Genomic DNA, 24,761 nt, shown 5'->3' on the forward strand with positions numbered 1-24,761 from the left:
GCGTGCAAGTCTTAAGTGTATAGTTTGATTTACAACTATGTATATGCTAGTGTAACCACTACCAAAAGCAATATATAGATGATTTCCATCACCCAAGAAGGTCCCTTGCACCCCTTTCAGTCTGAAGCCCCCAAGAGTAAAAACTATCTTGATATAACTAGGATTAGTTTTATCAGTTTTTAAACTTTGAATAAGTGAAATATCTATTTTTAATGTCTAACCTCTGTCACTACTCATTATTATACTTATGAGATTCATCCACGTTGCATGTGAAGAAGTTTGTATTTGTTAGTAACTGCAGAGTATTCCACTGTATACACACAGTATAATTAATTTAATCATTCTATTATTTATAAGAATTTTGATTATTTTCAGTTTGGAACTATTATAAATAAAACTATGAACATTTTCTCTGTACCTCTTTTAGTAAACACTGTTGTTATTCACTGTGTGTGTGTGTGTGTGTGTGTGTGTGTGTGTGTGTGTATGTTTGGATATATACCCCAGAGTGGGATTATTGGGCTGTATGGTATACACATGTTTTCCTTTAGTAGGTATTGTCAAATATTTTTCCAAATGAGTTTTATCAAATCATACTTCCATCAGCTTCATATCCTCACCTATTATTTGTATTCTCAGCTTTTTTCAATTTTATCTCTTATGTTTGTGTAATACTATTTCATTGCAGTTTTTAATTTGTGTTTCTTTAATAACAAGATATTGAGCTTATTTACATGTGTTTATCCGCCACTTTGATCCCATCTTTTGCGTAAACTCTGTTGAATGTTTTTTCTATGGTTGTAATCAGGTTGACTGTCTTTTTCTTATTCACTTGTATGAATTCTCTACATGTTCTTGATAGGGCAATTATCAAATGTTTTACAAACATCTTCCCTTAGTCTGTGGCTTATTATTTGAACTATCTTAGCTGTAGCTTTTGTTAAACAAAAGTTTCTAATTCAAATAAATCTAGCTAATCCTTATTTTCTTATGTTAGTGCTTATGCATGTGTTGGCGTGTGTGTTCTATTTAAGAAATTTTGCTTATCCAAAAGTAATGAGTCATAAAGGCATTTTCTTCTATAAGATAGATTTAACATTGAAAAAATATTGGAGAACAAAGCTGTAGGATTTACAGTACCAAGTATTAAAACTCACTATAATGCTGAAGTCATTAAGACAGAGTACTAGTAACACAAATACAGATAAATGGACCAATGGCATTTTATGTAATACAGAAACAAATTCACATACATAGTCATCTGATTTATGACAAAGTCTCAAATGCAACTGAGTGGGGAAAGGATGATCATTTTTATAAAAGAGATGAGGTCAATGGAGTATCTAATAGAGAAAAGATAAGGATTCTGATCACTACCTTCCACTAAAAACAAAAATTATTTTCCCTTAAGTTATAGATTTAAATGTGAGTACCATCTTATTTTTACAAATCTAAATGTGCAAACTATCATATTTGTAAGACATAAATACCAGCTATTTGATGATTATCTGATATTATTTGAAGTGTGCAGTCATATTTCTTCCAAATTCTCTTGTCTAATGATTTTCTCTCATTATAGTCAATTTGATCCATTGTATTATATGTAAAAGGTCTTTGTGAAAACAAAAGGAAGGTGATTGGTGGTAGCTTTGGTATATATTACTAAAGGTAAGATTTCCATAAGCAGTTTTGGAGAGAATAATTCAGAGAGTACAAAGCATTAATGGGATTGAGATAGAAACTGGAAAGGGAGTGAGGGAGCAGGAAGGGCCCAAAGGCAAGTTGTTGAGGAAGGCTGAGGTGGGGCACAAAAGTTGTGTAATTTACAAGTCCAAGACCTAGCATGAAGACCCTGGAGACTTGAAGCAAGGGTGGAGACTGGCAGATGGAAATATTGCAGAAAGACGTTTGGACAGCTTAAAATCCTGCCCGCTGGGGCCCACCACTGAGTTCTCAATTTCTCCTTCATGCTGTCTTGGTTCTGATAGAGGCTGCCTTACAGTCTTTGTAAAACCAATCTTTTATCGCCATTATCCATTAAATGTCTAGCAACTCCCCAAAACAAAATGTCAAGTTATAAAAGAGACAGAGGACCACTACTTGTTTGAGTATGACCGCTTATTACTGGCTAATTCTTTTGGAAGCATTTTCAATATTTTGTGAGATAAAAGATGCCTACCTTGTCATTTTCAGATCTATAGAACCATATGTTAATTGTCCCTACGTGAAAAAATGTTTCTTCTAAGCCCTCCCCAAGAAGTTCATGAGAATGAACTCAACATGTAATATTACTTTGTATTTGTATAGTATATCTTAGCTTATAAACCCCTTTATTAAAGCATGGAGATAACTAACATTTACTTTTAGATAACAATAGCATTAGAATAAAACTTTACATGTAATCTCATTTAACATTATAACAATGCTTTTGGGTAGTCACTTATGAATCTTATTTTCAAATAAAGAAACTGAGAAAGATATTATATAACTTACCCAAGTCCACACAGCCTTTAAATTTGTGTCCTGATAAGAACCCAGCCTTTCTCTATGTAGTGTACTCGTGCTTTTAAATGACAGTCCACAGGGGAGATTTGTTCAATGAGGCAGTCAGTACAAGGTAAATGCCTATAACAGATCAAGGGATTTACGGTGGACACCAGGCATGAATACATGATAATCAGAACAAATCTAGAGTCTGTGAAGATTACAAATCATGATTGTGGGGACATTTCTAGTTTGTAACCCAGGCAACATCATCAATGGAGCTCACCAATTTTAAACTTTTACCTTGGGAACAAACTGCAAAGATTAGTTGCATGATTCAGCAGAGTCACAATCAGATAACAAAGGTCACTGTAAGGGAAAATGACTTGCTGGTCCAGAAAAGGGTAGAAACCTCTCAACTTTATTAAATTCATTCAGTAATTATTTATTGAGGTCTTAAGATGATTTATGCTCTCTTCTAGATGCTGAGGATACATAGAATCACCAAACATATAAACTATACAATCTTATGGAGTTTGGTAACTGTTCTATAATGTGCCACATACTTGGAGAGGCTCTGGGAATGAAAAGATAAACAGTCCATTTTCCTAAGAACTTCCTAGTTAAAAGGAGAACTGTCTGCAATTTGGGAGAATTCTAATAGAGATTTGTCCAGAAACAATGTGGAAGCCACTAACTACATTGAGAGGTCTAGAAATACTGCACACTAAATTGTAAAACACTAAAACTTCCAGAAGTCATTTGAGTCACATGATTAGAAATATCACAGGACACTTAGAACAAAGAAAGAAATATCACACAGACAGAAATCACAGATGAGAATAGAAAATTTACTCTGAAACTAGGTATAATCATGTTTTTGAATTGTCTTATTATTCTGAAAACTTGGGAAATGTTTGTATATGTGAGTGCATGGCTGCTTATATTGAAGTCATAGCTTGCTGGCATCTTTTCAAAATTATGAATTAAGTCTTTGTTCTTTGTAAGAAAGAAGACATTATTATTTAATAAAAAATATTTTTCTTGTATCTTGCTTAAGAAAGGGCAATTGAATATCTAAAAGGAAAGAGTAAAAATAAGGTAAGAATTGTGTCGTCATAAGTTATTTTGTGTTAGTTCTGGGGTGAGGGTTAGGAAATAAAAATTAAAAGAAAGATCAGAGGCTCTTAAGATAGAACTTTCTGGTCTTGCTAAAGTATATAATGAATGTCCAGAAAACCATCTGCAGGAAAGGAGAACTAAACATCACTAAAAATTGCTCACCTATAGCTAGAAGAATTTTTTTTTTGGTTGAGGGAGATGGTGTTAATCTAAAAACATACAAAAGCTTATCTGTAAACTCTTTCATGGATAAGATGAATTATCTTTAGCTTAACTTTAATTGACTTTAAAGAATTTTACATGATCTTGAAATTAACACAAATTATTGAGCAACTTTCTCCAACAAACTACATTGTAAAAAGAAAGCTGGAAAAGAATGCTATTACTTCAGCAAACCAGCATGGTTTATATATTGGAAATGTATAATTGTCATTTATTTCTTGCTAAACTGCTGTTTATAAAGGAGAGTGTTGATTCAACATCAAGTCAAGTGTTTATGGAAACTTAATTGCTCTGGTTTTATCTGTTGGTCCTGTCAATTCCTGGCATTGCTCTACCCAACACAATGCTGTCTGTATTTATAGCACTGATGTCTTCATATAGAGCTGCTATCCAGCTTCAAATATGGTTTTAAAAGAATTTGGGAAGTGTTGGAAAGCAAAGAATAACTTGATTTGCATGTAAGTCCCAAACATGGGTGCCAGTTGGCTGTTTCTGTTCATAAATTTCCTATTTTCATAGATTGTTCTCTTTCTGTTTAAGCTTTTTAGCATAGTAGGAAATTATCTACAATAACTTTTTTTCCCTAAAATAATAATCTGACACATTTATCTAGCATATCATAACATGATAGAATATTTCTAACTGGATTATCCCAGAAAAATCTTGAGAGATAGATAAAGGCTAATGTGTTTACAATCACATCATGTTTGTCTGAATATATCCATTTTAAAAAGAACCTTTAAATCAATCATTTACTCAGAATTTGGCTAACAAAAATTTTAGAAAGCACAAATATATAATACATATTGAAGGAAGCATTCATGTGTTAAATGTGATTTTAAAATCATATTTGTAAAATAATTTTGCATATATTCTGGCTGTGGCTTTATTCTAATTATCCACTGGACACAGACATCCCCTCCTTTCCCTTCACTTTCTCCATGACTGAACTCTTACCTACAACAATCCCATTTGTGTCTGATTGCTTGTTCATACCACTCAGTAAAATTGTGCTTATGCTTCAAAGTTCTTTATGTTGCAAGGGCTCAATGACTCCAGACTTGCTCAGAAACTCAGGCCAAAAAGTACTCTAGACTTTAACAAATTCAAACTTATGTTGTGCATAAAATAAAGCAAAGTCAGTTTTTGAATTTGAATTTTAAGAACCCTGGGAGATTAATGGCCCTTTGAAATTTTCCCCTCTTCTTCTACAATTTATAGCTTTCATAATCAGAATGAAAGTCAATATACATTTATCCTTCTATTCAACTTTGTTTTAGCTGTCTACTTCTCATAATAAATAATCCCAAGGCTCAATGATTTAAAGCAATAAATGTGGTCTCTTGGTTTCTGGGAATCAGTATTCAATGATGGCTTGACTGTGCACATTTAGTTTATGGTGCCTCATTGATTGCAATCAGTTGTCAGTTGAGGCTGCAGACATTTATGTCTCTGATGGCTTTCCTGCTTCCAAATTGATTTACTTATATGACTTGCAAGTTGGTACTGTTTGTTGGTGGGAAGCCCTAGTTGCTCTCCAGATTGGCCTTTCCACAGGGCTTCTGATTATCCTTATAACTTGACAGTTATCTACTCCTGAGCAAATGATGCAAGAACACAGAAGAGGCTGCAATGCCTTTTATGACGTAGAGTGAGAAGTCACACAGTTTAATATTCTATTGTTCACAGAGTCTAGTTCTAATTCGATTAACAAGAAGACCACACAAGAGCATAACTACCAGGAGGCAAGCATTCTTGCAGCTATCCTGGAAACTGCCATCATACATTCCTACCACTAACCTCTTTTTAACTTTAAATTGAGTTTTTTCTATGGCCCACTTGAGGAAAGCCTTGTGATTCCTTTCAAGTTACCAGAAAGATGTCAGTATAAAGCTGGAAGTACGAAAACAGAGTATCCTTTCTTTCTCAGGAGTAAAAGTGTTTAAAAATCATGCCAAAAATGTAAATGGAAAAGGAAGGTACTATGGTCTAAATGTTGGTGTCCCCTCAAAGTTTATATGTTGGAACCTAATACCTAATGTGATTGTATTAAGAGTTAGGGCCTTTTGGGAAAGACTAAGTCAAAAGGGCTCCATTCCCTTCAATCTCGTTTATAAGGGGACTAATCCCGTGGGTACTAAACCCAAACAAGGTTGGAGGGAGTGCCTGTGCCGTTTTTGCCATGTGAGGATGCAGCTAGAAAGTGCCATCTATAAGGAAGAGGTCCCTTATCAGACTTTAAATCTAACAGCTCTTTGATCTTGGACTTCCCAGCCTACAGAACTGTGAGAAATAAATTTTTGTTTTTTATACATTACCCAGTCTAAGGTATTTTTATTACCACAGGCCAAACAGACTAAGAAAGAAAGCTAGACAAATAAATTGCACTGTCACAAAAACAAACTTCCTAACCAATACCAAGTCTAGCAATCACATGGATCTTTCTCAAAAAGGACTGTAGAGATTTAGATACAGTTAATTTGGAATTTGTGTCAGCTAGGATGCCAACACAAAAAGATGACATACTCAAACTGGGCAATTGAGGGAGAGTTTAATGATGGAAATTTCCAAAGTTGAGGGTAGGGTATAATAATACCAGTATGGACAATAGAGTAACCAGTAGTAGTAAATTTGTCACTCCTAGCCTGAATGGGTGAGAGAAAGCAGGAGTTATTGTAGGTTGGAAAGTGAGGGAGCTGTGTGGAAAGGGCTGCCTTGCAAGAAGCTGTGGCCTCAGGTATTGAAACACAGCTACCCCATAGAACTTCTTCAGGTTGGGAAGTAAGTAAATACATACCTTGGACTTTGGCCAAAACTGACTCGAAGTCAAGGTCAAGAGAGCCTGTTAATACAGACAATTATGCAAGTTTATATGATTTAATTTCTAAACTTCAGTTTCTTGTGAGACTCAGCTAAATTTACTTGAGTCGTTTAACTCTGTATACATAACAACATCCTTGAGTTATGAAGGATATTGTTTTCTGCTCCAAATTAATCCCCAAATTTTGTTAAGGTTGTTTATGTAGACTTTAGTTTGGGTTTCTAATAACAAAATTGGCCAGACGTGGTGGCTTACGCCTGTAATCCCAGCACTTTGGTAGGCCGAGGCGGGCGGATGACCTGAGGTCAGCTGTTGGAGACCAGCCTAGCCAATGTGGTGAAACCCCGTCTCTACTAAAAATACAAAAATTAGCCGGGTGTGGTTGTGTGTGCCTGTAATCCCAGCTACTCAGGAGGCTGAGGCAGGAGAATCGCTTGAACACATGAGGCGGAGGTTGCAGTGAGCTGAGAGATGGCGCCATTGCACTCTAGCCTGGGGGATAACAGAGAAACTCCGCCTCAAAACAAAAACAAAAAAACAAAACAAACAAAAAAAAAAACAAAGAAAGAAAGAAAAAAAGAAAAAAGTATGTATCTGCCTTCCTTCTAACATGCACTCATTATCCAAAAATGTTGATTTAAGTGCCATCTCCATGCCAGGTGAGATATAAGATGATGAACACATAGTTTTGAACAAAATAATTGCCCTACTGGAACAGAGGTTACATTGTAATGATCACATGGCTTCAGGAAATAGACATAGTAATGAGGACAAAGTGATGGGTGTTTCTAAAATGGTCAATCTACAGGGCAGTAATCCATGAATCTACTGAACATAAACTCAGCAAAAGTCAAAGCCGATTTTTTCTAAGTCCAACCCACCACACATTTGAAGTATATGTAGAAATACATTAGAAATCTGTAAACAGGTACACATTAAAAAGGGATAAGCCAAATGCTATCCCTCCCCTCTCCCCCCACCCCACAACAGGCCCCAGTGTGTGATGTTCCCCTTCCTGTGTCCATGTGTTCTCATTGTTCAATTCCCACCTATGAGTGAGAACATGTGGTGTTTGGTTTTTTGTCCTTGCGATAGTTTGCTGAGAATGATGGTTTCCAGCTTCATCCATGTCCTTACAAAGGACATGAACTCATCATTTTTTATGGCTGCATAGTATTCCATAGTGTATATGTGCCACATTTCTTAATCCAGTCTATCATTGTTGGACATTTGGGTTGGTTTCAAGTCTTTGCTATTGTGAATAGTGCCACATTAAACATACGTGTGCATGTGTCTTTATAGCAGCATGATTTATAATCCTTTGGGTATATACCCAGTAATGGGATGGCTGGGTCAAATGGTATTTCTAGTTCTAGATCCCTGAGGAATCGCCACACTGACTTCCACAATGGTTGAACTAGTTTACAGTTCCACCAACAGTGTAAAAGTGTCCCTATTTCTCCACATCCTCTCCAGCACCTGTTGTTTCCTGACTTTTTAATGATTGCCGTTCTAACTGGTGTGAGATGGTATCTCATTGTGGTTTTGATTTGCGTTTCTCTGATGGCCAGTGATGGTGAGCATTTTTTCATGTGTCTTTTGGCTGCATAAATGTCTTCTTTTGAGAAGTGTCTGTTCATATCCTATGCCCACTTTTTGATGGGGTTGTTTGTTTTTTCTTGTAAATTTGTTTGAGTTCATTGTAGATTCTGGATATTAGCCCTTTATCAGATGAGTAGGTTGCAAAAATTTTCTCCCATTCTGTAGGTTGCCTGTTCACTCTGATGGTAGTTTCCTTTGCTGTGCAGAAGCTCTTTAGTTTAATTAGATCCCATTTGTCAATTTTGACTTTTGTTGCCATTGCTTTTGGTGTTTTAGACATGAAGTCCTTGCCCATGCCTATGTCCTGAATGGTATTGCCTAGGTTTTCTTCTAGGGTGTTTATGGTTTTAGGTCTAACGTTTAAGTCTTTAATCCATCTTGAATTAATTTTTGTATAAGGTGTAAGGAAGGGATCCAGTTTCAGCTTTCTACACATGGCTAGCCAGTTTTCCCAGCACCATTTATTAAATAGGGAATCCTTTCCCCATTTCTTGTTTTTGTCAGGTTTGTCAAAGATCAGATTGTTGTAGATATGTGGCATTATTTCTGAGGGCTCTGTTCTGTTCCATTGATCTATATCTCTGTTTTGGTACCAGTACCATGCTGTTTTGGTTACTGTAGCCTTGTAGTATAGTTTGAAGTCAGGTAGCATGATGCCTCCAGCTTTGTTCTTTTGGCTTAGGATTGACTTGGCGTTGTGGGCTCTTTTTTGGTTCCATATGAACTTTAAAGTAGTTTTTTCCAATTCTGTGAAGAAATTCATTGGTAGCTTGATGAGGATGGCATTGAATCTATAAATGGCCTTGGGCAGTATGGCCATTTTCAAGATATTGATTCTTCCTACCCATGAGCATGGAATGATAGCATTTGGAGATATATCTAATGTTAAATGACAAGTTACTGGGTGCAGCACACCAACATGGCACATGTATACATATGTAACTAACCTGCACGTTGTGCACATGTACCCTAAAACTTAAGTATAAAAAATAAAAAAATAAAATAAAATAAAATAAAAAGGGATAAGCCAGAAAAACCTAATTGTTCAAGGATATAACACAACTTTCCTTATTCCTATAAAGAAAATTTTTCCAAAATATGTGTCTGGAAGGAGTTACGCAAAGAAACTCGTAAGTAAAATTGCAGATCTCAGGACACATTGCTTAATTTTTAAAAATAAATGCCATTTAATTTGATTAATGATCAAATATTATGAATCAATATTCAACTTGGTCTTCATAAATTTTTAGTTTACACTTTGGCAGCCAGGCCCTAACATAAAGCAAACACCCTAAAATTTCCTTATGTGTCCTCATGTTAGGCTATTTTTCCTACCTAGAGAATATAACACTTGAAATGGTTTCTCACTATGCACACTCGAACTTAATTTTGATAATTAAGAATGAAGTTTACATTATTCATCAACAAAATGGAGCAAAAGGAACAGAGTTATTTATAGAACTGGTTATATTAAATGTGAAGGAATATTATTTCTTTCAAGATTATGTATTGCTTATATTATTGGTGGTAAAATTTCTATCTTTAGTGAAATTATTAACAATAGTAGATAAAATATTTAAAGTTTTTTTTAAAGTTCAGTACCTATACTTAACAAAAATATGAACTTGACAACCCATTTGACCTCCAGATTTTATTTCTCTAGTTTCATTTCAGTGTATCAGAACCATAAAGCTGAGCTACTAATATATTTTAAGGAGTGTTAAACTGATAGACACAAGCAGATATCTGTGTATGACTGAAAATTCCTAATTAGTCGATTGGTTTAAATACATTCCTCAACCCACAGTTACTTTGATTTTCTTATTTTTAAATATAGAAAATAGGATATATGCTCTCCAAGTATTCTTCCTGAATTAATATACCATGTTGAATTTTAGTTTTCTCTGTCTTTCCAAAGTTAGAAAAAAAATAAACAAATGAGGAGGGAGACATTTTCAGTCAATAATAGAACCTTAGCAAGCCAGAAACCTAATGTAGTTATTACTATCAATGATAGATCTTCCTTCAGTAGCTATTGAATAGTAAATATGGCAATTCTGAATAATATTAAAACTAAAACAGTTATATAGTTTCTTAAGGCAAGTACTGATGCCTAATGCTATAAAACATTTAAAAAATAGACCCAATTGATTTCAGATAACTAAAAACACTCAGAAAAATCATGATTTTTTTCCCTTCATGTTCTTCCAGAGAAGTTCAAATCATAACTGATAATGTGCAAAGAGTAATGACATTTGATTTTGAATGTAAATGTTAGAAATAAATTTCCTCCTGGGGTAGGAAAACCACCATTTTTAAGGGTTGGTTGACTCAGTCCTTCCAGCCTGCCTTCAGGATATTATTTTATGAGGCCAGCATCATCCTGATACCAAAACTTGGTAGAGATACAGCAACGACAACAAAAACTTCAGGCCAATATCCTTGATGAACATTGATTCAAAAATTCTCAATAAAATACTGCCAAACCAAATCCAGTAGTGCATCAAAAAACTTATCCACCACAATCAAGCTGCCTTCATCTCCAGGATGCAAGTTTGGTCCAACATACGCAAATCAATAAATGTGATTCATTACATAAGCAGAATTACAGACAAAAACCACATGACTATTTCAATAGAATGCAGAAAAGGCCTTTGTTAAAGAAAACCACATCCCATTCATGTTAAAAACTCTCAATAAACTAGGTATTGAAGGAATATACCTCAAAATAATAAGAGCCATATGTGACAAACCCACAGCAAACATAATACCAAATGGGCAAAAGCTGGAAGCATTTTCCTTGAAAATTGGCACAAGACTAGGATGCCCTTTCACAACACTCCTCTTCAACAAATTATTGGAAATTATGGCCTAGGCAATCAGGCAAGAGAAGAAAATAAAGCGTATTCAAATAGGAATAGAGGAAGTCAAACTCTGTTTGCAGATGACACGATCCTATATATAGAAAACCCCATTGTCTCAGCCCAGAAGATTCTTAAACTAATAAACAACTTCAATTCAGCAAAGTCTCAGAATACAAAGTCAATGTGCAAAAGTCAATAATATTCCTATATACCAACAAGAGGCAAGCAGAGGGCCAAATCATGAATGAACTCCCATTCACAATTGCTTCCTAGGAATATAGCTAACAGAGGAAGTGAAGGACTACATCAAGGATAACTACAAACTACTGCTCAAACAAATCAAAAGGACACAAACAAATAGAAAAATATTCCATGCTCATGGACAGGAAGAATCAATATCGTGAAAATGGACATACTGCCCAAAGTAATTTATAGATTCAATGCTATTCCCATTAAACTATCATTGGCATTCTTCACAGAATTAGAAAATTTTATTTTAAAATGTATGTAGAACAAAACAAGACCCCAAATAGCCAAGAAAATTCTCAGCATAAAGAACAAAGCTGGAGGCATCACTCTACCCAACTTCAAACTATACTACAAGGCTACAGTAATCAAAACAGCATGGTACTGGCACAAGAACAGATACATAGACCAGTGGAACAGAATAGAGAACTCAGAAATAAGACCATGTACCTACAACCATCTGATCTTCAACAAACCTGACAAAAACAAGCAATGGGTAAGTATTCCTATTGAATAAATGGTGCTGGGAGAACTGGCTAGCCATATGCAGGAAATTGAAACTGGATTCTTTCCTTACACCTTATACAAAAATTAACTCAAGATGGATTAAAGTCTTAAATGTAAAACCTCAAACTACAAAAACCCTAAAAAAAATCTAGGCAATACCATTCTAGACATAGGCATGGGCAAAGATGTCATGATGAAAATGCCAAAAGCAATTTCAACAAAGCAAAAATCGACAAATGGGATCTAATTAAACTAAAGAGTTTCTGCACAGCAAAAGAAACTATCATCAGAGTGAACAGACAGTCTACAGAATGGAAGAAAATTTTTGCAGTCTATTCATCTGACAAAGGTCTAATATCCAGAGAGTACAAGGAACTTAAACAAATTTGCAAGAAAAAAACAAACACCACCATTAAAAGATGGGCAAAGGACATGAACAGATACTTCTCAAAAGAAGACATTCGTGCAGGCAACAACATATGAAAAGAAGCTGAACATCACTGATCATTAGAGAAATGCAAATCAAAACCACAATGAAATACCATCTCACTCCAGTCAGAATGACTACTATTAAAAGTCAAAAAACAACAGATGCTGATAAGGTTGCAGAGAAAAAGGAATGCTTTTACACTGTTGGTGGGAGTGTAAATTAGTTCAACAATTGTGGAAGACTATGAAAATTCCTCAAAGACCTGGAGGCAGAAATACCATTTGACCCAGTAATTTCATTACTGGGTATATACTCAAACGAATATAAATATTCTATTATAAGGATACATGCACATGTGTGTTCACAGCAGCACTATTATTAAGAACAAAGACATAAAATCAACTTAAATGCCCATCAATTTTAGGCTGGGTAAAGAAAATGTGATACATATATACCATGGAACACTATGCAGCCATAAAGAGGAACACGATTATCTCCTTTGCAGGGACATGGAAGGACTTGGAAACCATTATCCTTAACAAACTAACACAGGAACAGAAAACCAAACACTACATATTCTCACTTGTAAGTGGTTGTTGAATGATGAGAATTCATGGACACATGAGGGGGAACGACACACACTAGGGCCTGTCAGAAGGGAAGATAGGGGGAGGGAGAGCATCAGGAAGAATAGCTAATGGTTGCTGGGCTTAATACCTAGGTTATGGAATGATCTGTGCAGCAAACCACCATGGCACACATTTACCTATGTAACTAACCTGCACATGTACCATTGAACTTAAAATAAAAGTTGAAGAAAAAAAGAATTACCTCACCAAGCTCTGTCCTGGTAGCTGCAAAGAAACTGGACTATGAATGCATGAAGCTCACACACACACACACACACACACACGAAATAACTTTCCAACTTTTTTTTTGTACTTTCAGAAAATTTGAGCCCTTTAAAGCTTAGATCTTGCCTTTAGGCTTTTGCAGATTTATTTAAGATAAAGTCAATATAGGCCTACTCTCATGGTATGAACCTGATGGCCTACTACAGGCGATATGTTCAATGATTCTTTCTGGTCCAGAAATTCCAAGCAGGTCAGAAGGGGAGAGAGCAAATGGGTAGGAGTGAATCATGACATTGGATTTATATAGTCCCACAAATTACTCTCTCTCACAAAGTACTCCTTCTATTAGAATGGAATGTTTATTGACAATATAGATGAAAAGTCGTGGCCTTATATAAATTTGGGAGCCAATTTTTTAATTCAGACCACCAGCGGAAAGACAATGTTCCATGTGATGTTACTTTAAAATCACTTGCATCAACATGACCTGGAGAAAAACCTCAACAGTCAAACTAATAGTCAAAAATCTCTGATCTAGTAATCACATTGCACAAATAAATAAAATGATATATACAACTATCTACCAGAGTATGCTGTATATTATCCAAATATTTTTCAACAGCAAGCAAAAACAAGGATGCTACCTCAGCCTCTCACAAAGGCATATGTTTAATTGTACCTGTTCCAGGTTCTGCTCCTTTACCTCTCACCTTGTCTGCTAAGGGGACATTTTTCTCCACTAATATAAGAAGAGGAAGAATTTTCTTAATCCATTTACAATTCTTCCTTAATGCAGTTAAGAAAATGACAATATCCGTGTGTAATAGAAGATATTATCATTTCTGTCTTATATACGAATGGAGTATGGTTCTGAGAAGCAACTTAAAATCTCAGAACTATAGGAATCCAGGCCCCATAGCTTCTGAGTCTAGATTTTTAAATAATATTGTCTTCTGCTTCACATCATTTTAAAACAGATAAGGTAAATGAAACAAAATTAAAAATGCCCTTTCTCTCTTGCATAGTTTTAGTGAGGGTGATATTTCTGATAATTCATAAATTGGTCACCAAGAACAAACAATGGGGTCAATCTTCAGCAAACTAGGAAGACATTTTGCAGAGAAATAATTTTGTGGTGAAAACTCAGATGAAAAAATCCGAACACAATTCAGAGTTCAATGTGTTTGATGTGGCTATATTAATGAAATATAGGTTGAGTATCCCTTATCCAAAATGTTTGGGACAAGAAACGTTTGGGATTTCAATTTTTTTATTTTAAAATATTTGCATATACATAATGAGATATCCTGGGGATAGGACCCAAGTCTAAACATAAACTTATTCACATTTCATATATACTTTACACATAGCCTGAAGATAATTTTATACAATATTTTAAAATAATTTTGTGCGTGAACCAAGGTTTGTGTACATTGAACCATCAGAAAGCAAAGGTGTTACTATCTCAGCCACCTACTTGGACAATCTGTGGTTGCTTGGCATTGCCATTATTTCTGACTCTAAATATATATGCAATCTATAACCAATAATTTTCTTACAGTTATTCACACATAAATACTTAACAGAAAACAATTATGATATACCATTAATATAGTGAAAAATAATGTGTTTAGGCTAACTAAGCAATAGAGTAGCATCACCAGAATACCTGTATCTGCTGTTAAACAGCAACAACAAACAACAGCAAGTTTTTAGTGTCCACTTATAATGTGTTTTGATTAAAAGCTTACTACACACTGTATTTTTTTAACTTCTGCTGTGTTTTCTTCCTCCCATGTTTTTTGTCCTTTACTTTTATTTTTATTTTTTTGATACAGAGTGAGTGTATATATTTATGGGGTACATGAGATATTTTGATACAGGCATACAGTGCATAATAATCACATCAGGGCAAATGAAGTACCCATTACCCCAATTATTTATCCTTTCTTTGTGTTAAAAATCTAATTCTATTATTTTAGTAATTTTTAAATGTGTGATAAAATATTGTTGACTATAGTCACCTGTTGTGCTATCAAATACTAGATCTTATTTATTCTATCTAAGTATATTTTCTCTAACCCTTAACCATCCCCACTTCCCAACCTGCCCCACCCAACAAACTTTTCCAGCCTTTGGTAACCATCATTCTACTCTCTATCTCCATGAGTTCATTTATTCTAATTTTGAGATCCCACAAATGAATGAGAACATGCAAAATTTGTCTTTCTGTGCCTGGCTTATTTCACTTAACATAATGTCCTCCAGTTCCATCCATGTTGTTGCAAATGACAGTATCTCATTCTTTTTTATGACTGCATAGGACTCCATTGTATATATATGGAGTATATATCACAGTTTCTTTATTTATTTGTCTATTGATAGTCACTTAGGTTGCTTCCAAATCATGGCTACTGTGAATAGTGCTGCAATAAACATGAGAGTGGAGGTATTTCTTTGATATACTGATTTCCTTTCTTTTGGCTATATACCTAGGAATGGAATTGCTAGGATCATATAATAGTTCTATTTTTAGTTTTTTGAGAAACCTCCAAACTGTTCTTCATAGTGGTTGTACTAATTTATATTCCCACTAACAGTGTACGAGCGTTCCCTTTTCTTCACATCCTCACCAGCATTTATTATTGCCTGTCTTTTGCATAAAAGTCATTTTAACTGGGCTAAGATAATATGTCATTGTAGTTTTCATTTGCACTTCTCTGGTCAATGGTGTTGAGCATCTTTTGGTATACTTACTTGCCATTTGTTTGTCTTCTATTGAGAAATGTGTATTCAGATTTTTGCCTATTTTTAAATCAGATTATTAGAATTTTTTCTTTAGAGTTGTTTCACCTACTTACATATTCTGGTTATTAAACCTCTGTCAGATAGTTTGTAAATCTTTTCTCCCATTCTTTGGTTTATGTTGTCATTTCATTGATTGTTTCCTTTATGGTGCAGAAGATTTTAACTTGATGTGATCCTAGTTGTCAATTTTTGCTTTAGTTTCCTGTGCTTGTGGGATACTATTCAAAAAATCTTTGCCCAGCCCAATGTCCTGGAGAATTTCCTCAATGTTTTCTGGCAGTAGTTTCATAGTTTGAGGTCTTTGATTTAAGTCTTCAATCCATTTTGATTTGATTTTTGTATATGGCAAGAGACAGGGTCTAGTTTCATTCTTCTGAATATAGATATCCAGTTTTCCCAGGATCAGTTATTGAAGAGAATGTCCTTTCCCCAATGTATGTTGTTGACACTTTTGTTGAAAATGAGTTCACTGTAGATGTATCAATTTGTTTCTAGGTTCTCCATCCTGTTCCATTGGTCTATGGGTCTGTTTTTATGCCAATACCAAGCAGTTTCGGTTACTATAGCTCTGTAGTATAATTTGAAGTCAGGTAATGTGATTCCTCCAGTTTTATTCTTTTTGCTCAGAATAGTTTTCGCTATTCTAGGTATTTTGTGGTTTCATATAAATTTTAGGATTATCTTTTCTGGTTCTGTGAAGAATGTCATTGGTATTTTGATGGGGATTGCATTAAATCTGTAGATTGCTTTGGGTAGTAAGGATGTTTTAATCCTATTAATTATTCCAATCCATGAACCATGGAATATTTTTCCATTTTTTTTTTTTTGGTGTTCTCTTCAATTTCCTTCCTCAGTGTTTTATGGTTTTCATTATAAAAATCTTTCACTTGTTTTGGTTAAGTTAAATTCTAGATATTTAATTTTATGTGTGGCTATTGTAAATGGGATTACTTTTTAAATTTCTTTTTTCACATTGTTCACTGTTGGCATATAGAAATGCTACTAATTTTGTATATTGATTTTGTATCCTGTAACTTTACTGATTTTTTTTATCAGTTCTAGTAGTTTTGTGTGTGTGTATTTGGAGTCTTTAGGTTTTTCCAAATATAAGATCATATTATCTGCAAACAAGGATAATTTGACTATTCCTTTCCAATTTGGATATCTTTTATTTTTTCTCTTGCCTGATTTCTCTATCTAGAACTGCCAGTATTATGTTAAATAGCAGTCGTAAAAGTTGGCATCGTTGTCATTATCCAGATCTCAGAGGAAAGGCTTTCAGTTATTCCCCATTCAGTATGATATTAGCTGTGTGTGTGTTATATATGGCTTTTATTGTACTGAGGTATGTTTCTTCTATTCCTAGTTTTTTGAGGGCTTTTATTATGGAGAGATGTTGAATTTTATTGAATTTTTTTCAGCATCAATTGAAATGATCATATAGTTTTGTCTTTCATTCTGTTACTACAATGTATTACATTGATTTGCTTAGGTTGAGCCATCCTTACATGCTGCAATAAATCCCACTTGGGCATGATGAATAGTATTTTTAATATTTTGTTGGATTCACTTTGCTAATACTTTGTTGGATTCACTTTGCTAATACTTTGTTGAGGATTTTTGCATTAATGTTTATCAAGGATATTGGTCTGTAGTTTTCTTTTTTTGATGTGTCTTTTTCTGGTTTTGATACCAGGTTAATTCTGGCCTCGAGGAATGAGTTTGGAAGTATTCATTCTTCCTCTATTTTTTGCAATAGTTTGAATAGTATTAGTTCTTTAAATGTTTGGTAAAATTCTGCAGTGGCCATTGGGTCCTGGGCTTTTCTTTGCTATGAGACTATTACAGCTTCAATCTCATTACCTGTAACTGGTCAGGTTTTGAATTTTTTTATGGTTCAATCCTGGTAGGTTGTATGTGTCTAGGAATTTATTCATTTCTTCTAGGTTTTCCAATTTATTGGCATATAGTTGCTCAGAGTAACCACCAATGATCCTTTGAATTTCTGTGGTATTGGCTGTAATATCTTTTTCATCTCTGAGTTTATTTATTTGAGTATTCTCTTTTTTATAGTCAGGCTAAATGTTTGCCAATTTTGTTTACCTTTTCTAAAAACAAACTTTTGATTTCATTCATCCTTTATATTGTTTTCTTGGTTTTAATTTCATTTATTTCTTCTCTGATCATATTTCTTTTCTTCTACTAATTTTGGGTTTGGTTTGCTTTTTCTTTTCTAATTCTTTAAGATGCATTATTAGGATGCTTGTTTGAAGTTTTTCTACTTTTGTGATGTAGGCACTTATGGCTATAAATTTTCCTTTTAGTACTGTTTTCATTGTATCCCATACATTTTGGTATATTGTGTTTCACTTTCTTTTGTTTCTAAAAATTTCTAAATTTTTTTCTTAATTTCTTCATTGACCCACTGGCCATTCAAGAGCATATTGCTTAATTTCTATGTGTTTGTAAAGTTTCCAAAATTCCTTTGGTTATTGATTTCTTTATTTTTTAACTTTTACTTTAAGTCCGGGGCACATGTGCAATTTTGTTATATGGGTAAGCTTGTGTTACAGGGGTTTGTTGAACTGATTATTTCATCACTCAGGTACTAAGCCCAGTACCCAACAGTCATTTTTACTGATCCTCTTCCTCCTCCCAACTTCCACCATCCAGGTGGCCTCGGTATCTGTTGTTCCCCTCTATGTGTCCATACATTCTCATCATTTAGCTCCTACTTATAAGTGAGAACATGCAATATTTGTTTTTTGTTCCTGTGTTAGTTCGCTAAGGACAGTGGCCTTTAGCTCCATCCATGTCCTTGTAGAGAACATGATATTCTTCTTTTTTATGGCTGCATGGTATTCCATGGTGTATATGTACCACATTTTCTTTCTAGTTTTATTCCTTTGTGGTCAGATTAGATACTTGATATTATTTCAGGTTTTGTTAAACTTTTGGCTTATTTTGTGAGTTAATGTATAGTTTATGCTTGAGAACGACCCATTTTCTGAGGAGAAGAATGCATATTCTGTAGCCATATGATGAAATGTTCTCTTAACATCTATTAAGTCCATTTGGTCTATAGTGCAGATTAAGGTCAATGTTTCTTTCTTGATTTTCTGTTTCGATGATATGTTCTATGCTGAAAGTGGAGTGTTGAAGTCTCCAGCTATTATTATATTTGTGCCTATTCTCTCTTTAGCTCTAATAATATTTGCTTTATATATCTGTGTCTTCCAGTGTTGAGTGCATATATATTTACAATTGTATCCTCTTACTCTATTTACCCTTTGTCATTATATAAGAACCTCTTGTCTCTCTTTACAGTTTTTGTGTTGAAATCTATTTCATTTCATATAAGTATAGCTACTCCAGCTCTTTTTGGGTTTCCATTTCCATTACATATACTTTTCCACCCCTTCATTTTTAGTCTGTGTGTCTTTATGGGTGAGGTATGTTTCTTGTAGGCAACAAATAATTGGATCTTTTTTCTTTTTATTTTTTGTCTATTCAGCCACTATACATCTTTTGATTGGAGAGTTTAATTTATATTGTTACTACTAATAAGTAAGAACTTACTCCTGCCATATTGTTATTTGTTTTTTGGTTGTTTTGTTGTCTTCTCTTTCCTCTTTCCCTCCCTCCGGTCTTCCTTTTGTTGAAGGTGACTTTTGCTGGTGATAAGTTTTACTTTTTTGCTTTTTCTTTGTATCTGTTATAGATTGTTTAATTTGAGGTTACTATAAGGCTTGCGAATAATACCTTACAATCTATTATTTTAAACTGATGACAACTTAGCACTGATTGCAGAAATAAACACACAAAGAGAAAACTAATAAAAACTATACACTTTAACTTCATTCCCCCATTTTTAGCTTCTTATTGTTTCTAATTATATCTTATTATATAACATATAATAGGATGTCTATGTCTTGAAAAGTTGTTATAGTTTTTATTTTTGATGTTTATCTTTTAGTCTTTCTACCCAAGTTATGAGTAGTTTACATACCACAATTACAGCTTTATAATATTCTGTATTTTTCTGTATGCTAACTATTATAAATCAGGTTTGTACCTTCAGATAATGTATATTTACCATTAACTTCCTTTTATTCCAGGTTGAAGAACTCCCCTTAGCATTTCTTTTTTTTCTTTTTTCTTTTCTGTTTTTTTTTTTTTTTGAGACAGAGTCTTGCTCTGTCGCCCAGGCTTGAGTGCAGTGGCATGATCTTGGCTCACTGCAAGCTCTGCCTCCCAGGTTCACACCATTCTCCTGCCTCAGCCTCCCGAGTAGCTGGGACTACAGGCACACACCACCACGCCCAGCTAATTTTTTTGTATTTTTAGTAGAGACGGGGTTTCACCATGTTAGCCAGGATGGTCTCAATCTCCTGACCTCATGATCTGCCCACCTTGGCCTCCCAAAGTCCCCTTAGCATTTCTTGTATGACAAGTCTCGTGTTGATGAAATACTTCACCTTTTTTTGTCTGAAAAGTCTTTATTTCTTCTTTATGTTTAAAGGATGTTTTCCCTTGATATGCTATTCTAAGATAAGAGTTGTTTCTCTTCAGTACTTTAAACATATCATTCAATTTTCTCCTGGCCTGTAAGGAGAGGAGAAGTCTCCTCTGAGGTTTCCACTGTGAAGGCTAATGCCACATGTATTGAAGTTCCTTTGTATATTATTTGTTTGTTTTCCCTTGCTGCTTTTAGGATTCTTTCTTTATCTTTGACCTTTGGGAATTTGATTGTTAAATGCCTTGATGTAGGTGTATTTGGATTAAATCTGCTTGGTGTTCTATAATCTTCTTGTTCTTGAATACTGATATCTTTTTCTAGGTTTGGGAAGTTCTCTGTTATTATCCCTTTGAATAGATTTTCTTACCCCAATCTCTCTTTGTACCTCCTCTTTAAGGCCGATAAATCTTAGATTTGCCCTTTTGAGGCTATTCTCTAGATCTCATAGGCATGCTTCATTTTTTTATTTTTATTTTTATTTTTGGTCTCCTCTGCCTGTGTATTTTCAAATAGCCTGACTTTAAGCTCACTAATTCTTTCTTCTACTTGATTAATTCTGCTGTTAAGAGACTCTAATGCATTCTGCAGTATATCAACTGCATTTTTCAGCTCCAGAGTTTCTGCTTGATTCTTTTTTAATTATTTCAATCTCTTTGTTTGATTTATCTGGCAGAATTCTTAATTTCTCCCCTGTGTTATATTTTATTGAGCATCCTCAAAATAGCTATTTTGAATTATCTGTCTGAAAAGTCACATGTCTCTGTCTCTCCAGGATGGGTCACTGGGGCCTTATTTCATTTATTTCATTTGTTTGGTGAGGTCATGTTTTTCTGGATGATCTTGATGCTCATGGATGTTCATCATTGTCTGGGCAATGAAAAATTAGATATTTATTGTAATCTTCACAGTCTGGGCTTATTTGTATCCATTCTTCTTCGGAAGGTTTCCAGATTTTCAAAGAGACATGGGTATCGTGATCTAAGTCTTTGGTGTTGTGGAGGCCTTCAGTTAGATCTGGGAGAATTCCCTGAATTACAAAGCAGAGACTCTTGTTCTCTTCCTTTACTTTTCCCCAAACAAACAGTCTGTCTCTGGGCTGAGCTCCCGGGAGCTGGGGAGGGATGACACAATTATACTTGTGCCCACTACCACTGGGACTGTACTGGGTAAGACCTGTTATTATCGGCACAGCACAACATTGGGTCACACCCAAGGCCCTCAATGACCACTGCCTAGCTACCACCTATGTTCACTCAAGGCCCAAGGGGCTCTACAATCAGCAGATGACAATCCAGCTAGGCTTGCTTTCTTCTCTTAAGGGTGATGATTTCTCTTAGCCCTGAAAGATACTGTCTGGCAGCCAGGGCCTAGAGTAGGGAACCTTAAGAATCTACCTGGTGCTCCATTCTATTGTGGCTAGGCTGGCACCCAAGCTGCAAGACAAAGTCTTCCCCATGCTTTCTTCCCCTTACCTCAAGCAGAGGAGTTTCTGTCTGTGTCCACTAGTGCCCCAGGCCCACAGCAAGTGCTGCCTGGCTACTGCCGATTTTCATTCAGAGCCCATGGGCTCTTCAGTCAGCTTGTGGTGAATGCTTCTAGGCTGGGGTCTCTTCCTTCAGGGCAAGTGGCTCCATTCTGGCCCAGAACCAGGAGCCAAGGCCTGGAATCAGGAATACCAGGAGCCTGCTTGTTGCTCTACCCAACTGTGGCCCAAGATGCAAGAGAAAGTCCCCGTTACTCTTTCCTCTCCTTTCCTCCCTTGGCTACCCTGGCTGGTGTCTTGCTGGGTCACATGTACACCAAGTCCACCAGCTCCAAGTTCAGCACAGCACCACAGCTTGCCTAGGATTTGCAGTACTTGTGGCCTAGACTTATTTTCAAGTTTATTTAGAACCCCAGAGTCCTTTAGCCCATGGTGGCAGGGCTTCCCAGAACTTTCCTCTGTAGGCACTGACTGAGTTCATCCTGGTTTTCGTTCTGTTGTGCCAGGGCAGCATTGAGTTCTAATTCAAAGTCCTGTGATCAATGCCCTCTCTCTTCTGCAAGCACACAGATTATATCTGCACCAACAGTCAATGCTGGGGGATGGGAAGGGATTGTGTCAGCAATTCAGGATTTCATTTTCTGCCCTTTTCAGTGCCTCTTTTAGTGATATGAAATTAAAACCAGGTACTATGATTGTTCACCTGATTTTTGCAGCTTATAAAAAAAGGTGCTTTTTTTGTATGGATAGTTGTTGAATTTGCTGTTTCCACAGGATGGACAATTACTGGAGACTTCTATTTGACCATCTTGCTCTGCTTCTTCTATCTGTACTATGTGTGTGTGTGTGTGTGTGTGTGTGTGTGTGTGTATGTAATATATATAATATTATATATAGTATATGTATATATACTATATATACATAGTATATATAGTATATATAGTATATGTATAGTACAGATTTTATATTATGCATGTGTATATGTGTGTGTGTGTGTGTGTATATATATATATATATATATACACACACATATATATACAACATTAGAAGCAGTTGGAGGGACAAAGAATTTGGTCCTCCAGGGATAAGAAGAAACTTTGTGTGATGGTCTTTTAAAATGTCTTCTCTGGAGTCATTTGCCTCATTAACAATGGTTTTCCTCTTAGCAGTCTCTCTTTGATTTTATGAACTGAAAATGATTTCTTCTGTTATAAATGCATGGTTCTCTAGTACTTTAATAAAACAATCACACATTTTCATTATGTTGTCTATGTAAACTTTTTCTGCAGTGTTAACAATGTCATCTTCATCATCACTATTATGATCTCTTGTATTCAGAACAATTTTGGCTATTTTATCATTGGTCAATGAATGAACAACTGGTGCTTCGTTATCAATGTTAAAACCTTCCTTGATATTCACTTTTTCCAATTGACTGACATAGTCTCAAGGCATATTTTTTGTATATGTAACCAGGTCAGACATTGTTTTTATTCTCGTTTCACATACAGAATCCTTCAAAGTCACCATCTTGTTCATCATGATCAGTGAACATAGTTGTAGGTCAGAGATTGTGCCAAGCATGCACAACTATGTCTGTAGTCACTGTGTTCCATGCATTGGCAACAGCATATACAACATCCTTCATGCCAAACTCCTTTTGAAAACCTCCCATACCCATGCTTCTATTCAGAAAGTGTTCTTTTATTTACTCTTCATTGATCTAAGGATGCCCTGGTCACATGATTAATAAAATCACATTTGGGGAAAGCACATGGCATAAACATCACTTTTGATAAGAGTTTCTGCTGGAGGATGAGCAAAACAATTGTCAATGAATGACAAAATCTTGTAGTTTTCATCTAGTCCAAATTCCCTCCAGTAAGTATGAGTCACTCATACAAAATGTCTTTGAAACTAATCAGAAAAGATATTCCTAATGATTCATGCTTTTTTGTTAGCATAAAAAAATGGACTGGTAAAAAACTCACTCTTTGAAAATAGTGAGGAGGCAATCCTTTGCTTATTATGGCGAGTTTACATTTATGTGTACCTGTTGCATTAGCACATCCCAGCAAAGTTATTCTGTCTTTGGCATCCTTAATTCCTGTAGGGTCTTCCTCATCAGCTGTAGTGAATGTCTTTCTTGGGCAACAACACCAAAACAGTGATGTTTCATCGGCATTCTAGACTTGTTCTTGCATCAGATTTTCATCAGCAATGACCTTGGAAAATTCATCAAATAATTTCTCCAGTGCTTTAAGATCAACAGATGCTTAATTACCACAAGTCATTAAAAATGTAATGTCTTATCTTTTAAAAAATTTCTGACACCTGCTTGTTAAATATTCACAGTTCTCTTCACTGTTTAGTTCACAATAACATATTTTTTTCTTGTTTCATGATCAGCATGCCATTAGTGGTGTGTGTTCATTGTGATGCTGATGAATCTAGTCTTTCAATACATGATCAAGATCTTCACTTTAAGCTTCATGCAGTGTTTTTCTATTTTCTGTTAACTTATCTTCATCACTTTCAGCATAAAACTCCAATAGTTTATCCTTCTGTTTCTTCAGGTTGTACATGGTAGTCATTTCAACACCACAGTCTTCTGTAAGACACTTCACACTTACATCACTGTTCAGTTTACCCAACATCTTCACTTTTTGTGCTGCAGATAAACAGAAATGCCTTCACTTTTTCTTATTACTGTTATCTCTAGGGTAACCTGAAGACCTTTTGACATTTTCAACAACATCTGTACACCACACAGAGCAGAAAATAAGAAAAAAAAATACT

General features: G+C 35.1%; 1 protein-coding gene across 3 annotated transcripts in view; it reads right to left on the minus strand.

Annotated features, from left to right (window-relative positions):
• Positions 1-13,165, minus strand: part of CRISP1 (cysteine rich secretory protein 1) — a 44,181-nt gene extending 31,016 nt beyond the window's left edge. For 2 of the 3 annotated variants that reach the window (XM_002816980.5, XM_009241948.4), the window contains exon 1: positions 2,494-2,600. The gene's annotated coding sequence lies outside the window, so the exon portion shown is untranslated. Of the gene's footprint in view, positions 1-2,493; positions 2,601-13,077 lie in introns of those variants that run through there. The other variant, XM_024248759.3, reaches the window with a different exon arrangement.
• Between the last annotated feature and the right edge of the window lie 11,596 nt (positions 13,166-24,761).

Source organism: Pongo abelii, chromosome 5 (assembly GCF_028885655.2).
Source record: "Pongo abelii isolate AG06213 chromosome 5, NHGRI_mPonAbe1-v2.0_pri, whole genome shotgun sequence".
NCBI lineage: Eukaryota > Metazoa > Chordata > Mammalia > Primates > Hominidae > Pongo > Pongo abelii.